Source organism: Aptenodytes patagonicus, chromosome 5, assembly GCF_965638725.1.
Source record: "Aptenodytes patagonicus chromosome 5, bAptPat1.pri.cur, whole genome shotgun sequence".
Classification (NCBI taxonomy): domain Eukaryota; kingdom Metazoa; phylum Chordata; class Aves; order Sphenisciformes; family Spheniscidae; genus Aptenodytes; species Aptenodytes patagonicus.
This window is the reverse complement of record NC_134953.1, coordinates 34,877,575-34,895,878: the sequence shown is the minus strand read 5'-3', so window position 1 is coordinate 34,895,878 and position 18,304 is coordinate 34,877,575. Positions and strand designations below refer to the sequence as shown.

General features: G+C 41.7%; 1 protein-coding gene across 2 annotated transcripts in view; it reads left to right on the top strand.

Moving 5' to 3' along the window:
* The first annotated feature begins 2,469 nt into the window (after positions 1-2,469).
* The window catches only part of RHOBTB1 (Rho related BTB domain containing 1), a 55,710-nt gene continuing 39,875 nt past the window's right edge, over positions 2,470-18,304 (top strand). For both annotated transcript variants that reach the window (XM_076339322.1, XM_076339320.1), the window contains exons 1-2: positions 2,470-2,531; positions 6,043-6,141. The gene's annotated coding sequence lies outside the window, so the exon portion shown is untranslated. The remainder of the gene's footprint in view (positions 2,532-6,042; positions 6,142-18,304) is intronic.

The following is an 18,304-nucleotide window of genomic DNA, read 5'->3' as shown; positions in this document are numbered from 1 at the left end:
TGCTTTTTCTGAATTAAACATGCAGTCTTAGTATCCAAGGCATAGTTTTAATATAACAAAAATATCCTAGACCCAGTGACTACAGGTCAGCGAAGAAATAGGAAATCCTGCCTTTGCTGGCATGAGAAAGTAAGTGAATGGGACTGTCCCCAGCCTAGCAAAGTTTCCTCCCTGGTAGCATTGAGAAGCTTCCTTGTGCTGAACCCAGTCTGGGATTAAACATGGGAGTTCAATTTCCAAAACTGTCAGTCAAGAACCTTTCACACAACCTAAACTCATTTTGAAGTGTTAAAGGAAATGTATGAAATAGAAGCAAGTCATTCAATGTTCACAAAATGCAGCTGATTTAAAGCGAACTCTATAACCTGTTGCGTGGGTTGACTTTTATCTCATGTGGGTTTACTTAGCAGAGCTAAAAATGTTAGCCAATACAAGGTTTGAGGCTGTCTCCTGAACAGATGCAGATGATAACCTTGTGAGCTCAGCTGTCTGCTCCAATCGCCTTGCAAACGATAGTGTGTTTCCAGCACAAGTTACAGGAATTTAGGCAGTTTGTTTGTACTAATAGAAATTGCACAACTATACACTTCTGCACGCAAATGCTGTGGAAGCACTGTGGAGGCTTCCTCACTGGGGCTCTAAATATGAGTTACCAGAACTCTGAATAAACTCTTCCCAAACAAAATAATCCTTCCATTCCTAGGGAGTAACTATGGCCCAGCAGTCTTTCTTTGCCCTTGGTACCACACATGCAACAAAGGTCATTCTCTTTCAGGATTTATTCAAAATCTTAAAATTTAGCCAAGTTGTTAACACTTTTTCTTTTTGTTCCCTTAACGAGGGGCTCACAATACCAAGTGTCATTTATTTTAAAGGCCCAGCTCCTGGAATCCTGTGATTATCCTCCCACATTTCCTTTACAAAGTTAAAGCACAGCGTATGCCAGTGCTTGGCAGTACTCTAAACCGATGATTTACGTGCTGAAGGCAGTCTATCCACAACAGCATGGAGTTCCACACAGGCTAATTCACCCTGCTGCACAGTTCAGCATATTGACATAGCATGTATTTACACAGTATGCATGTATGTATACAGCAGTATTGATACAGTATACAGCAGGTAAAGTTCGGGCCTTCGTGACTCCACAGGAAAGCACATGAAATAAAAATCATCAAAAGAAGAAAGCAAATTCAACGAACCCCACTTTTCTTCTGGTTTTCATGATCAGGGGGCTAGATTCATTAGTTCTAAACCGGATGCTTGATTCTCTGCCATTCAAATAGGAGAGCATTTTGACAGCAAGCCCAGCCTGCCTCTACCTGCAATACTGCCAGCTCCTGCTGTCTTTAGGCCCTGTATCACTTTTTCTTTAGCCTAGAAGAGCTATGTTGTCAGAAACTCTCCATAACCAACATTAAATGTCACTGCTGAGTGACATGAAGTACTGGCAACTGCACAAAGGCTGAGTACCTGGTCTCCACAGTCCTCCAAACTCCTCCTGAACCCACAAACAGAAAGGCCCAGGGCGGAAAATCAAGTCCAAGACACTGAGTAAGCAGAGAATTCCTTCAATACCAGGCTACTGGGCCATTCCCCAAACTTTACCTAAGCATTTCAGCAATATGCTCTACAACCCTTTTAAATACCATACGGCTCTGGATTACTTATGACTTCCCACTATTGTTCTCTTTACAGAGTTCTGTTAGTGTACTATTGATACAGAGGTCAGACGCCCGGAGGACAGTGTAAATGGGAAGCATCCTGGTAGGAAAATGGGCTTAACGTTGCTTTTTAGCTACAACTCAGCATGAGAATTCTTTGTGGGGAAACTGAGGTGACCCGTGCAGTGTGATTTACTCAGCAGACAGAAATGTTAAACACATAAGTATACACACTCCATAGAAACATACAGACCCTGATCCCGCAATTGGATTCAACATTTCATCATGCATGTGTCCTTGCTAGTCATACTGAAGAGGGGGACAGGGGACCTCCCTGCTGCGGGGACGCCCGAGCCCGGCCCTGCCAGCACGGCCGCTCCCCTCACAGGGCCCCGCAGGATTTCCTGCCTCGGCAGCCCCTCAATTCCTGGAAACGATTTCTCCCGAGGGCAGGAAGGGCGGTGCGCTGCTGCCCGCCGCCCGAGGGGGCGAAAAGCCCCGTGGGGGCCACGGCGACACCCGTGCCGGGGCCGCAGGAGCCATCACACCTCACCTGAGCGGCGGCGCACACCACCACAGAGCGCAGCACCGCCCCGCCCCCTCCCTCCCCCCTTCCCGCCGCCGCCGCGCGCGGCTGCAACGGCCGTAACGGCACCGCGTGCTCGAGCGCGCCCACGTGACAGCCCGGCGCAGCCCGCCCCGGGGGGCTGGTTGGCTGGCTGGGGCGCGCTGGCCGCTCCGCTCCCCGCCGGCCGGGCAGGGCAGGGCGGGCCGCACCGCTGAGGAGGCGGGCCACGCCGGGCAGAGCGCTGCGGGCGGCGGCGGCTGGCACTTCTACCCTGTCCCCAGCGGGTCCCGCTCCCCGCTCAGGTGAGACGCGCGGCCCCGGTCGCGCTCCCGCGAGGTGGGCGAGCGGGCAGGCAGGGAGGCAGGCAGGCGCCGCCGTCGTCAGGCGCTGCCCAAGTCTCTCCGGGGCGCTTGCCGGGCCGGGGGCGTCGGGACGCGGGCGCGGGTGACCCAGCGGGGCTGGGGCCCGACAGGGCGGCAAGCTCTGCTGGACCCGAGGGGAGCGGGAAGCTGCCGCGGAGGACGGAGCGGCAGGCGGCTGAGGCACCGCGGGGCTCGGGGCGGCGCTGCCCAGCGGGCCGGGGACGCCGGCTGCCGCCGCCCCTCTTCGAGGGCAGATCCTGACCGGAGCCCCCGGCTCCTCCGGGCCGCTGAGCGGGCCGCCGCGTCCCGCCCCGGGGGAGACCCGGCACCTGTCTGGCCCGACCTGGTGTCCCGTTCCCTTCCCCGGTAAGGCTAAAAATGCTGACAGCTCCCTTGGGTGTGCAGGCGCTCCCGCTGCAACGCTATTGAGCTATTAAATACCGTTAGATGTATTTATTATTTCTCTGGTTGAACACGGTGTAAATAGTGCACTGGGATACTTATCGCTATACCTGATACCACTTTTACTTGTTCGTGCAGAGGGCTTCTTTATACGATTTATTCTGGCTACCCCCTCTTTTTGAAAACTTGATGGACAAAACTAAAATCTGTCCGTATTTCTCTTTCTGGATATTGATCTGGCACATTTGCCATAAAAATTAAACTTTCCTCTCACATGGATTCTCCAGGCACTTTCTGAATGCACTTTGTTTGAAAAGCAATTTACTGAATTAATGTAGCATGCACAAAGATAACTTGAGTTGACGTACTAGCAAAGTAACATCTATTGCATGAGGGAAAAATGGAATATTCCTGCCCTTAGGTTCCTTTTTAATCTTAAATTATTAATGGCTCTCTGCATTACATGAATGAAATTTGCAATTGGTATGGAGTGCAAATGCATGTAGAGAACCGGATACAAGAGGAGCTGGTTATGAAGAAGGGTGTGTCTCCAAAAAGACTAGCAGGAGGATGAAGTTAGAGACCACCTTCTTTTCCTTACAGTTGTTGAGGACCTCTGGGGGAGAAGCAGTGGGCCGGACCCTGCCCTGTGGCAACAACTACCCGCTCCTCCCTTTCCCGCCCATTTAAAGGAAGCTCCTCACCTTGGAGAATTAGACCATATTAAGTACATCCCTCACTGAATTACTCTTTGTTCCAAGCGGCTTTAGTTTTCCCTCAGCTTACGGTGGCCTTACTGCATGTCCTGCAGACAGCACCATAGGGTGCTTGCTGTTGTGGGTGAGCAGGTTCAGGTAATGCCTGCCTGGGTGAGGAGCGGATGGGAGAGAGAAGGAATTGCGCTGCCACGGCCAGAACTGATGCTCTCTGGTGCAGGCACACAGGGTAAGAGTCGCATAAAGCCAGCTGTCTTTTCAGCTGTGAGCTCCTTAAGACTCAGATAAGGAAGCTGCACTTAAGGTTTAGCTGCTCTATTCTTCTGAGCGTAGGTCATCATCACAGAAATAGAAGATCTGCCTCCACTACCATGGGAGGGAAGATGTTTATAATTTGGAGTTGTAATCAGGCAGCACAATGCTAATTAAGATTAGAACCTTTCTTTTGAGGTCCCAACTATCTTCAAAACCAGGAAGCGGAAGTAAGATTGAGGGGCAAGGGGATGGAGGCCAGAAACTTTTTTTCTGTGAAGTGGAACTTTTAGGCTTATGCTTTAGTAATGATGAAAATCAGGTTTAACTACATTTCTATCTGTTTACACTCTTCAAACAACTGGTCTGACTTTACAGTGTAACAATTAAAGAAATCTCTCAGCAAGCAGGAGAGTCTCAATGTGGCCTTTAATAGGACAATAATGTAAATAATTAATGATTTCTGAAAAAGAATTATGAATGAGCTGGTGGAAGGGCTTTGCATGTCTGTTTGAGCGTGAGGAGGATCTCGGTGTATCCGTGGAGGCCATGTCTGTGGATTTTAATGAGGGCAAAGCAGGGAAAGGCTGGTTGAAATGTATGAGATCTCAATGAAATAAAAACAGAGAAAGCTCTGAGTTTATGATCAGATAAACCAGATCCCTTTTTTTTTTTTTTTGAAAAGGGATGTTCTGAAAGAAGCTGTAAATAACTTCTAATCTGCCATCAGTACTGAGGAAACAAATGAACAGTTATGAATGGCACAGTATCACATAAATAGGTATTTAAACAGTTTGAGAGCCCCTGTGTATGCTAATGCCACTATTTAATTCATTATTTGGGGGGTTGTTTCATTGTGGGATAAGGCTGTTATTTGTAGGGCTTACAAAGGGAGCTATGTGTGGAGGCTGTAAGGGCCTGCCTTGGAGAAAGTCAGGGTGAAGACAATAGAAAAGATGGTGAAAAGATTCTCAACAGTTGCAGCTGCATGAAACATGGCAGTTAAGGAAGACTGTTATGGTCTTTGCCACTAAAATGCTTATGGATAAGTAGCAAAGGTGCTTCTAGGGAAGGGAAGGACTTCTAGAGGGATATAAAGATCATGCCTCTAGCTCTAGTGTCAATTCCAGTGGCTTGTCTATTCCACAAAGGTGAAATGAGGTATTATTTCATTTTCTATGTTTGCCCTCACTGTTGTCTTGTGCAGGGTATCTACAGAAGGTGGATATTTCTGTGAGAAACTAACTTCAGTCCTAAATTCAACTCTTGAAATGTTGCTGATAAGGACGGAGAAATGCCTAGAAAAGCTAAGGAGGCCGCTAGTCTCTTCAGCTGAAGAATCTGCACTTCACTTCTGCTTTTCAAGCTAGCATGAAACCTCTGAAAGCTACTCGTGTCATTGAGCTTTGCTTTTAGGGCAGCATCTGAGGTGAAATCAATGTTGCTACCACCTTAGGTTCTTGGAAAACCTCAGCCTTGCTCCTGGATGGGAACCAAGCCACAGTAATGCAGACATTTTTCAAACCCAACAAAGCACTTCTATAATTAATTTCATTTGGGACCAAAGGTGGAAGCAACACAGAAGTCCCAGTTCATATGTCGTCAGGCTGTCAACTCATACTTTAGAGTCTTGTCACCTTCTTGAAGGTGGGCAAAAACCCCCTCCTCAGAGTCTGTTAGCTAACCTATGAAGAGCTGGTTAACTGTGATACAGCAGTGTTTGGTTCTGACACGTAAGGTGGTTTTTTTATCTAAATCCAGAGGAAAATTATTCAAGAACAAGCTTTATTTGACAGAGCTGTGTCAATCTTCAGTTATGCTCAAAAGCTCATCTATCTACCCATGATTTCTTCAGTGCATTGGGGTGAACAGTTAGTATTTTAATGCACATATTCAATTTACCTGTTTGAAACTTTGAAAGACTGTTTTGTTGACCAAGCAGGCCTGTTTTACAATATAAAATGGATCATAAGAGATGTCTTTGGTATTGCATGTGTTTTAATTTTAGGTTGAAAATAGTAAGGTTTATTCTCTCTCTTTTTTTTTTTTTCCCCCCCTCCTTTCCCTCCTTTTCCCTTCAGGAACACCACAGTAAGAGACAGACATGAAATACCTTTAACGGAATTCTGCTTTTGATCAAGCTTTTAAAAATGGATATGAACATTGTTTTCTCCTGTGAGGTAAGTATTCCCAGGGAGGAAGAAAAAAAAAGAAAAAAAAAAAAAACACCTGACTCATTTCACTTAGTGTTCCCTGTCACCGCTGCTGTTCTGTCCAGAAGCTTTTGGTCAGGCATTTTAAAGTTATAACATCTGTGACTTGGAGAACTTTGTACTGAAAGTCTTAACTGAAAAGTCCTAGAATTAATCCTTTCACTTACAGGATTAGTCAGCTTTGTTCTGATATTCCAGTAGATAAAAACAAACGTATAAAGGATCTGTGTTGTTGCAGTTAGTGTAATGGATGGCTTCTGCACATAGTAGCTTTTGACCCAATGTCAAGCTTTTCTTCAAAGCGTCAAAGAAATGGAAGCTGCTAAGTCTAATTTTCAAGAGTGAATACTTACATAGACTAACTGCAGATGCAGGAAATGAGTGAGATCCTGGGATGAAGAAAGAGCTTGTACCACAAATATGCAGGTACTCTTTCATGCAACCAGGCAGCTTTCTCTGTTCCTGCTCTGTGCAGCCTAGGGAAAAGGTGGGGCTGTTGCCAGCCTGAATTACAGGTGCATATTAATAATGCTTTTGCCAAGTCCCACACCCAGATCTTCACAGGTTCATACAGTAAGCATGTAAGTTAGTAAAACCAAGTACATCTCCTTAATTTAGGTTCACAGGAAAATTCAGGTTGTAAGGAATCTCAGGAGGTCATATAGTCCAGCCCCCTGCTCAAATTTTGGACTAGTCAATGAAATTAGGTCGTTTTCACCCATTGGCCTTCCCAGTCTGCTACACGTTCAGAAGCATTAACAAAAGGTAGATTTATATCTTGCCATATATATTAAACGTACGTTATAATAATGCAGATAGGAACATAACATGCTACTAAAATTTGTCAGAAGGGAAAATATTTTAATTAAGACAGGATTGTACAAGAATGGTGTGTTTCTCTGCACAAAGGAAACAATAAATCTCTGATGTATTAATTTCTTGCAATTACAAATGAAACCTCTACAGGTCACGTAACAGTGACATGCTGCCAGTATTTTCAAGACGGGTTCCCTGTAAGAATGACCCCTTCCCAGGCATCTCTAGGGAATCTATTTATTTACTTTCTCATGTAAGCAAAATTGCTTTCTCATAATAAAGGGAAGGGAAGTGAACACGTTGCTTATCCTGCCTGATACATGTTACTGAAACATTTCCTCTGAAGTATAAATATTTGTTCATGGGAAAACATAGTGACAATGTGAATAAAAATAAGCATCTTGTCAGGAAGCTTAGGGAGCAATCTCTCCCCCGGGCTCTCAAAGTAAACACAAACCAAGTGTTCCCCGCCCATCATTATGTACTACCAAACAGAATGTTTTGTGAGCCCTAGGAGTAACTACTTCAGTGTTTTGTCCAGGGAGGCTTATACAAAGAAGGGGTTAATGCTGTCAGGAGAAAGAGATTTCAGCATGCAGAGCCTCATAGGAGGGTCATTGAAGTGAAGAGACACTTGGTTTACTTGGGATTTATGCTTATCTCAATGTGCCTTGAATCGATCCCTCAAAATTGGTAATTTAATAGCTTTGATAGTTATATTAGTAATTTAATGAGCCCCCTCCAGCACATCATCAAAGACAAACATATACTTTGTGAACAAAAATAGAAGTCATTTTATAGGTAATGCAGTTCCTGAAAGCCAGCATATAATATTACATGTATGCAGGTTGTGATGCTATGAATTATTTAATATACACCGAGAGTGATCTCAGCATCACAAAGTACTTATTAAGGCAAACAGCACACCTAAGAACCCCAATATCTCTCTTCACCTCTGCTCCCAGTGTCAAGTCTCACTTCCCAGCCTGATTTTCTGTCTCTAAATGAATTTCTGAGTAACGTGCATAGCGTGTAATGTAATTAAGTTACAGAATAACGTTCTTGGAAACTCGCTGTTTCCACACCAGTTTCCGTTGCTTGTGTGATTGTGTCTCACTTCTTGAAGAGAATATATCTGCAGGTCTGGATAAAAGTTAACTTACACATTATCATGTGCTTGAGTCAGAAAATGCTACATCTGTGGAAGGCACGTCTTTGTAGAGGTGTTATTTGCTCCTTAATATCCCGGTCACAGCTTATTTGCTTATGGGCTTCTGTGTCACTTGAGGCATTATGAGACAAGTAGTAGTAAATTTAGCTCTCTGGTTAAAGAAGCTACTGCTCTCTCAGAGATTATTTTCTCCACAGTCAGTGGAATAAAGTAGGTACATGTGTGTTAGCTGCTACAGCACAGAGTCTGGCAATTTAATTTAGCTGACTTCAGATAGGTAAAAACAAAGTTCTGGACTGTGCAAAACCAACTAGAGGTGTGTGTGTGAAACAGTAACCTTCAGTAGAATTAAATGTAGCAGAGCAAATTTTAAATTTTAAAACTGCTTGAGCTAGTTCTTTGCAAGCTTATGATTGCTTATGACTAAAGATTAGAAAATTGGGGGACCGCTGTGTGTCTGTGGTTGTGGTATGGGGGGAAAGGGCAGCGTTGCTGTTTGTTGCTTTTAATCTTTAAATTTATGTTCTCTAGCACTGTCTATCACAGACTGTTGAAATCCTGTACTAAGCACGTTTCTAACTTCATCGTGGGATTTCCTCTGCTTTTGGTAAAGGAGAATGAATGAGTCTCACAACACCTATGCACAATCAGGAAACACTTCTTTGTTATTGTTAGGTGGCAAATGAAGAAAGAAACGATGCAGTTCTGAAATGTCCATTAATTCAGGGAGCTTAAGCAACAAGGTACCCAACACAAGAAATCCAAGTTGTGATATAAAAGCAGTGCTGTCACCCCAGAGCATCCTCTTGCCAACTGGAATTACCTGTGTCTCACACTTTTGGAAGCAAGGGCCTAGCACTCTCAAGATGAGGATTTGCAGCAATAAAAACATACTTAGTATGGTAACGGTACCTCAGCTTTAGATACTTGCTTGTTTTCACCATGTTGTCAGTGGTGAAATGTGCTTCTATACGGGCTCCTAAATGGGCAGATGTTCCAATAACTGTCCTGAGCAACAGGTACCGTTTACACCTGAGACAGCTATATATGTTGTGGCCCTTATGACTATCCACGTTTCAGTTCTTGATTTATGGCTATTGCTTAACACTTGAACTCCTTAAATTTGGCTCTTCTATTTCAGAGACATGTTTTCAACTGTCATATGTGCTTAGGCATACATGTAGATTATTGGTCACTAAATAAAGAGGAAGGTTTCAAAAAATACTTCCCAGTCTTCTAAGGAAAATACCTGTGGGTCAGACTTTTCTTGAGGCAATGCAACTGTTTCTATTGGATTTTCTCCAGGGGTGAATCTGGTTCTTTTACTCCTCCTTTTTTTGTGTGTTTGCAACAGTGGTTCCCACTGGCAGCACTATAATTAAGGAACTCTCAACATTTCTCTTACAATAATAGTACAATAGTATTTTAGTTGTAGTTCTGAATTTCAGCTAGAAGCCTAATGTAAAAAATAAGTGCTGTTCACCTGTTTTAAATTGGAATGGTGGAGAAATGTTTATCTTCTGTAACAGATATAGTTTAACAAAATTTTATAGGCAGTTGCTTCTGTAAATAATTCATACTTTTTCCCGCAAAAATATTTTGGAGATGAGTTGGTGGAGGCATTCAGTTCACTTGAGGCTTCTATAATGCTACAAAATGCACGCTGCTCTAGCACTTTTGCCAATATGTATGGGAGCAAATGAGATTAATACCTTTGTAGTTCTTCTTCTACCCTTACCCAGGAAAACAACTCTTGCCTGACCCAGAAAAGACTGTAAAGGGTTCTTTAAAAATAAAAAGCTACATGCCTTGATACTTTATTGAAAAACAAAAAAACCTGTTAGTAGAATTCATGATGCTTTGGCAAGCAATGAGTGCATGAGAAATTTCAAGGCACTGGAATACTTTTGATCTTGTTACAGCTCCCTGAATGCCTGATTAAGTTCAAAACCACTGCTGGTGGTTCTAGTTTGTTTTTAATTTTACAAAGGTAAATTCTGCTCCTGACATATTTAAATGCTGCAGTTATCTTTTTGTGTATGTGTAATTGGAAAGCGCTTTCTTTTTCTCCATACTTTGCAAATCACACAGTATACGTAGTAGCTTGAATCCTTTAAGCTCTCTGTCTTTTGCCTAATCTGTATTTCAAGCCTGTAAGGATACTTTGACAGCTCCTGGAGGTAGTATGTTCCACACCTTCTGTAAAAACTGCAAATATATGCAAGAAAGATGTGTTTTCATGGTTGATGGCTTTTGAATGGTAGCATTAAAAAAAGAATAGAATCCTTTTTGGTAACTATTCCTAATAAACATCATTTGGGAAAGTCTCATCAAACAGCCTGTGGTGAAACATGCAAACTGTCTTCATTCCCTGCTTCTTAGACTTTGAATTGCTTGTGTGCATTTGCTTGTATGGATCACTTGTGTGCGTTCCTCTGCAGTTACCGTTATCCTTCAGCAACACAGTTTTGCTAGAATTTATAGAAAGTGTTTCAGGGGGAGAAAGATGTCCATCAGAACCAACCCTGGTAATATTCTTTCTGCATATAACCTAAGGTCTTGACTCATTGGGGAAACAAAAAAGTGGTAACTAGATTGCTTAGACATATTGAAGTAAACTGCTAAAAGAGGTGAGCAGTGTTTGGACAGTAGAAACCTTGTGTTGAGATAATCCAGTCTAACCCACTGAATTTAAGTTTGTGTTGCAAAAGTGCAGTCTTTGCAAGGCAGTCTGTGCTAGCATAACTAAATCATGTCATTAAATTGGTGTAAATGGTTGTAAGAGGCACAAGGTCTTACCTTCCTGGAAAACCTTTCCCTTTCAAAAAATGTATGGTTCAAAAGTAGAGAATGTGCAGATTGTAACAGGAGTTTCAGACTTAGAATTTGGATCTTGAATGATTAAAGCCACGGTGTTGCTACTGGGCAGAATCACAGTGTTCAAAATAAATGAAGAATTGTACTGTAATCTGGGGGGGGGAAGGTGTAATCCAAACCAGTACATTCTTTGAACAACCTAGTGGAAAAAATATTAAAGTGATAGGTGTTTCTTTCAGCGCTGTTTTGTTTCAGCTACTTTAAGTTATATGTCTTCATCTTTCTAAGACACGCATGTTGCAACTAATTCTATGGACTTTTTCTTCTTGAATTATTATCTGAATTGAAGCTCAGAGGAGTCAATGGAAGCTTTTCCCCATCAGTTTCAGTAGGATTTAGATCAGGCTCTTAAACCGTAATTGGGATCTTTTACTTTCGCGTCTAGCTAACTACGGGACAGAGGTGCAGAAGAGTAAGTTGTAGTTAATAAGGCGGTTTCTCAAAGATTAATGATGGTGAGATTAAGCTACCCTTGATTCTACTATTTAATCCTGCTCTGTTGGTTTGACACCCTATAAAGATCAGAATATAGCTGTTGGCTGCTGTTCTTGTATATAAGCAGCGGCTGAGAGACCAATAATACTAGTCTTTGGCAACTGTGAAAAAGGAGAGAAAATCCACTTTGCTTCTCTTCCCCTCACCACCCCTACCCTACACCTTCCAGTTCCTGTAGTTAGAGATCGGTGTTCAAGACTTGTCCTCGTGATCTCTTTACAGCACCAGTATAAGCAACTCAGAGCAGTAATGGCATGTCATTGCAGAGATCTCTATTTAGGTATTGCTCCTGTAGAATTTATGCAATCTTTGACCAATATTTCGGCTTCTAAAATTTGGTCTACATTTTGTATCCTTCTGCATATAAAGCTACTAGGCTTTTAATACATTAGGTGATTTTTACAAGCCTCAAAAGGCAGGGAGAGCATTTATAATGCTTTAAAGAACAAGAGCTGATCCATTTATATATGGCTTTTAAAGCTCAATAGCTCAGATCAAGAGTGAGAGGCAAAGACTGTGTTTGCCATTGAAAACCTCCTCTTGCAGTCTAAAGGGGTTCCAAGATATCACTGTCTCTTTGAAACTCAGTACTCAGACAGAAGTGCATTTTGACTGATCTACATAGAGGAGGGACAGAGACCGACAGCTAGCCAGAAAGTCAGACAGACAAAATCTTCCCCAGCTGCCTGTTTGCTATGACTCTCATTTCATTCCACAAAGAAGTTCTTTCCATTCCATTAACATCTGATTAGATGGCAGAAACATTTTAAGAAACTGAACAGTTATGCAGGTGCTAACACTACAGGTGAGATAATTGGATGGACAGACATGAAATCGGTTCTTCACAGTGAGGATTTGCTCCTGGGATTAGCATTTCATATATGTGTGAATGTTGTCCTGTGAAGTGGCAATAAAGAGTTATTCTGGGCTGAAAATGTATTTCTGGTATGTCCCAGTCTGCGAACAGAGACAGTAGCTAGGGACAGAATTGTCAAGAAATTAGACTAATTCTTCTCATATTAGTCAAACTTTCACTGCTGCATTAAGTATGGCATTACCCTTAATTTTGGTTAGTGAGCTTTATAAAATATAACACTCCAATAGATTGCCATAAAGGGCAAATCATTGATTTTGAAGATGAATCTCCTGTACCTTGGAAAACCCCTTAATACTGGAAATATCTGATAAAGCAGGCATGCTTTGGGTAGTTGGGAAGAAGTCTTATGACACTTTGGTGCAATTACTTCCAATTTCATTCCCTTGCCAAACAGCAAAATGACACACATTCAAGAAGAAATCCTCCTACTAGTCAGTTCCTCCCATTTAGCTTCTGTTTGGAACTGGTCTTGTAAGGTGATTAAATCTTTCTTACCCATGTTGTAGTTCTGAGGATCTAGAAGCAGGGAATATAGCAAATACAAGCTGTTGCAAACTTGTTACCGTTAAAAAAAAATTACACATCTAATATAAAACTGTGCTGTACAACAAATTCTTAATACAGCCTTGTCCTCTCTGGGTTGTGAATGCAGCAAGCCGTAACTCTGCCACTTCTTCCCTTGGGAGACATATATAACTGCTCAGCTGTTTCTCTTGCTGTTCTTCATATTAAGCCAAAATTTTATTTTGCTTAATTGTATCCTGGTATACCTAACTTTGCAAACTGGGACTATTCAAATGAATCCACTCCCTTTTAAGACCAGACTATGCAGCCTGTAGAAAGAGAAGTGCAGCAGCAAGGGCAGTAAGAGTGTTATAAGGCTTTGTGAGAGAGACTGACAGCGCAAGTGAACAGGCTGAGACATACCTGAGTCAGCAGAGTGCCCTTCCAGCAACGAAGGCTAACCACATACTGGGCTGCGTTAGGATGAGTGTAGTGAGGAGGTCAATGGCAGTGATTATTCCCCTCTACTCAGCACTTGTGAGGCTGCATCTGAAGTACTGTATCCAGTTTCAGGCTTCACAGTACTGAAGAGAGATTGACCACCTGAAGAGAGTGTGATGAAGGGCCACTAATACAGTCGGGGACTGAAACACAAGATGTACACAGAGGGACTGAGGGAGCTGTTTATCTGGCCTGGTTCTAAGAGGGCATCTAATTACTATCTCAGGCGCCTAACAAGGGGTTATAAGGGAAACTAGACTCTTCTCACTGTTGCACAATAAAAGGACAAGAGGCAGCAGTCACAAGTAGCAGCATGGTGAATTCTCACTGGGTGTAAAGAAAAACATTTTCATAGTGAGTGGCTAAGCAATAGAACAGGCAGGTTGGAGACTCTGGACTTACCATCCTTGACCTGATCAAGCTTTGAAGTTAGCTGTGCATTGAGGAGGAGGTTGGACTAGATGACCTCCAGAGGCCCCTTCCCACCTAAATTGCGATTCTGTTGTGGGGTGCAGTGGGGAGAGCAGGGTCTTATAGTTAACGGTTAAATATGGAAGCGGGGAAGGCAAAAGCCAACATCCTACATGTGATAGACCAAAAACCAAAGCATTGTTGAAATATAACCCTCTGAAAAAGTGGTAGGTATCTAATTTTTATTCCAAATTACAAGTATTGGTGTTTTCCTTCTCTAGATAGTCCCTTTCTTGTTTACCCAGCTGTTTAAAATGTATGCATATATTAAGCATTTTATATCCCTCTGCTAGTGAAAAAGAATGTGGGAATACAATTCATAAGGTAAACAACTGGTGCTTTATATCATTCATAGAATGCTCTAATAAAATCTGGTGCATTGAAGGCTTCTTAAGTGATGATGGTCTTGCACTGTATTTAGGGTTTTTTTCATCATTATTTCATTGTTAGCATTCACTGAATGCTAACAAATAAATGCATAGTGGTCTATGTTAGTGTCTAATGCACACCATGAAGATATCGTTGTATATGTTACATGTCTCCATCTCTGAGAATCGAGACAATTGTGTGGGATAGTATGAAAAGGGATGCAACTGGCCGAATCAATTTGCACAGTTGGCTGAGAATAGATGTTGACATGACTAAATAGAAGCACCTTACGTGAAATGCTAAACTCTGTCCTTATTACACCAAAGAGAAAAAAAGACTGCGTACAATAGTTTTGGAAAGAAAGCTAATTTGAATGCATAAGCATTTGGCATGGGTACATTACAGTTCTGAATGCAAACCCATTATTCAACAACTTGAATTTTATTTCAATGTGTATAGAATATGCATTTACATAGGTTTTTTTCAAGGCATTTATTCTCTTTATGAATTTTTTATGGATAAAATCTAATGGAATATGTACTAATCCATTACAGAAGTAGTTAGCAATGATTTTGATCTACCCACATAATTAAAGCCTCTAAGCCTAATTGTGGGGAAAAAGTAGACTTCAACGACAGGATCTGAGTAATTCTGATATTTCAATTCACATGCTGCCAGTTGGCTGAGACTATGTATATCACATACAATGGGTGGACGGTGAAGTCCATAACTGAAGTACCACATCTCCTTATTTTGGTTGTACATCATTCATTCATGTTCTTTTGTATTGTTGAAAGCAGGTTTCATGGACTGTAGAGAGCACCTTCTGTCCCTGTGAGATTGCCATATGCAACATGGAGCCCTTACGGGATAATTTAACTTTGTTTTACTTAATTCCTTGTGCATTTAAACTTATTTCCACTAACAATCTTTTAATCTTAACATGCTCTTAAAGTCTTCTAATATGAAGGGCCCCTGCATTCAGGGATAAGGGAGAGAGAGGAACTCTATTTTGTCCTGTACTACCAAGTTTCGGTCTTGGACTGTCCCAGGCTGCCTCTGCAACATCAGATCTGCCCTCTCTCAGTGCACACTCAAGCCCAGTCCTGTAACTGTCCATGCTGACTGTTGTCAGTGTGTGTAACGTCTTAGGAAACGGCGTTCATGCTTGGGTGTCACTACCTAAATCAGAGGGGAAATAATCTCCGTTGTCCTGAATTAAAAGCTTGAGTGGGTCCTCAGAGGGAGCAAGGGACCACATCGCTAGATTAATTTTTTGTTTTGTTTTGTTTTTTTTGTTTAAGGAGGCATCTATGATAGACCCTACCTAGACCTCTAATACAGGGAAGAACCCCTTGCTTCCACATGGCCTCAAGTCTGGATGGGTCTGGGACGTAGACTTCCTCAGAAGGCTGGTAAACAGTAATATAAAAACTAAACCCCAGATTTACCATGCTTAGACTATTATTCTTCTGCAGAAACAGCAGACTTAGATTATGATGGGCTGGTAAGAAGCATGGGCTAGTCCATTTCCTCCTCTTCTGGAAGAGTTTTGACAAAGAAGCTGAAGTAAATGCTTATAGTCCCCTCTTCCTGCACCTCCTGTTATCCTTGATTGACATTTTTTCCACCTATCTACTCCTGAGCCTTTCTCTGGAGTCTCAGGAGTGCAGAGGATGGAAGGGCCTGAGGGCACTGAGCTTCAGCATTTCTGAGCTGGTAGAAAGCTCCCTAAGGAGTTCTGCTAACACTGCATGTTGGAGCAGCCTCTGAAGTTAAACTAACTCTCCAGACCCAGGAGGAGAAAGGTTATTTGTAAATTCAGTTACGGTTTATGCACAACTGATGTTCTCTCCTGATGTTTTTTAATCGTCTGAGAAATATATTCTCAAAAACAAAAGGTTAATTTAGCCCCAGAGTAACAAATAAGATGTTGGAGCATATGGGAATATATCTTTACATTTGCACTTCCAAATGCCTTTTGTGATTTAGCAAAACTAAAATAATTTTAAGTAGAATTCTCCATGGGTGTGAATGCATTTTTTAATTATTATTTTATTCTTTTTTATCCAGTTATTCTCTAAGTTGTGTGATAGTGTTAAAAAGCACATAACGGAGATGCAATGATGGGGCACACTTGGCAGCCCATAATCATGTTTTGGAAAGCTGTATGGACTTGGCAAAAGCAGACTGTAGTTAAATGCTAGCCATGGTCCAATGCCATGTCCTTTAGGATTGCTTGCAAAGATGGAACTTTTTTCCTTCTCCCTTTCCCTCTAGCTGTTATTCTCCCCTGAAAACAAACAAATAAAAAAGAAAAATCCAAGCTGGCTACCTGGAATGCTTAAACATCTAATTGAGTAAAGCTTTACCACGCATATATTTTTAATGCTTATGCAAAGTCCGTGGGAATACTTGTGGTTTATTACTGTGCTTTCTTGTATCAAAGCCTAGAAACTGTCAGTTGCTCTATACCCTATTAGAGATGCATTCCAGCCACTTCTCAAGGTGTGTCACTCAAGTTTATGGTCAAAACTCAACTGTTTGTTTAAAAGTTTGGGAAAACATAAATACGGTTCGATAGGATTATGTCTCGGAGAACAGACAGCTTCTAGCTGTCCTGGGGTTTTATTTTATACTTTGCTGGAAAAGCTGCAATCTGAATTATATAAAAAGTTATATGTTTGTGGTGGGAAAGCAGTGAATGGTAAAAGTTGCTGTAGATGGTCATTAAAATGGAAACTACATAGTAGCATGTAGCTGTTTCCACAGCTGCAGAAGCCTTCAGGCTCTGGGTACCCTTTGATGAAACAGGAAAAAGAAAGAGACACTTGAGACCTTTTCTTTATCCCCATCAAAAGCAAAGCCCCGTTTCTCTTTTTCCCATTTTAACCACCTTACTAATCTTTGTCATTGCTGTATTCTGCTAAATTTACTGTTGTGCACTACAAAGAACACTTTCTCCCTTCTTCCTGCCCTCTTCCTTTATTCCTGTAGAAAAACTCTGTAACAAGCTTGCAAGCGGATCTAAAGGTTGGGGTTTTTATTGCAGTCCAACACTTCTTGAGTCAGGATCAGAGCAGGTCTGGTTGCTTTGTATCAGTTTTCTCCCACATGATGCTAACTTACCTGTTCTGACAGTAACATTCACTCTGTTTGCAGCAGTGATAGTCTAGGTGTGTTTAATAGAGACATGGGGTTCTAGCTCTGTGATTTGTCTTCAGAAAGTGATAATTTAGACTGTAAAACAAAGGTACTGATAAGGAATTAAGATTTGCCATACTGAAAGAGTCCAGTAAAAGGAATACCCTTTTTATGACCCTGCCATTTTTTTATCACCCTGCTTTGCTCAGCCCCCTGAATTAAGTGGGATGAACCTGTGCCTTATTGTTTTCCTAAAAGTTGCGTGTCCTAGAAACAAGTGAATGCACAGGGATTGTTGTTCTTGCATAGAAGGAAAATTTTTAACTCTCATTTGTGGAGAAAAAATAGCTCATGTAGAGCTTGAAACTTAAAAAATGGAAGGTAATTATACTATAAATTTTAAATCTGTTGACTTTTTTTTTACTTTTTGTTGCCTGCATTATCAATTCGATATTTCTTTGATTGCAAGCAGATGTCTGAGTGAGAGTTGTTTTAGTTTCTGATGCATTTGTCTTGTCCATCCAAACTCTATGCAAACACACTTAGTATTTGCAATGATGCACATTGTTGTTCTCCACCTAATAGCCTCCTGTGCTATGAAGTTGCAAATTGTAATTTTTCCTGACATCAATGTACTCAATTGAAAATTGTTGCAGTCTGACCTGGTTAAGGTGAGCTTGGCTTCTGGGTATTTGAAAAATGTAAATAATTGACTATAACCAAATGCAGTTGGATGCTGTTAACCTGTTCTTGGTACTGTTAACTGTTATTGGAAGTGGTGTTTTTAAAACAACTTTATAACATGTTTTCCAAAAAATGACTGTATTATTGCTACAAGACTGTGCAATCTGTGAGTCCAGGTTGCTGTAAAAGAATATTTTCTTTCCAACAGTCACAACTATGTA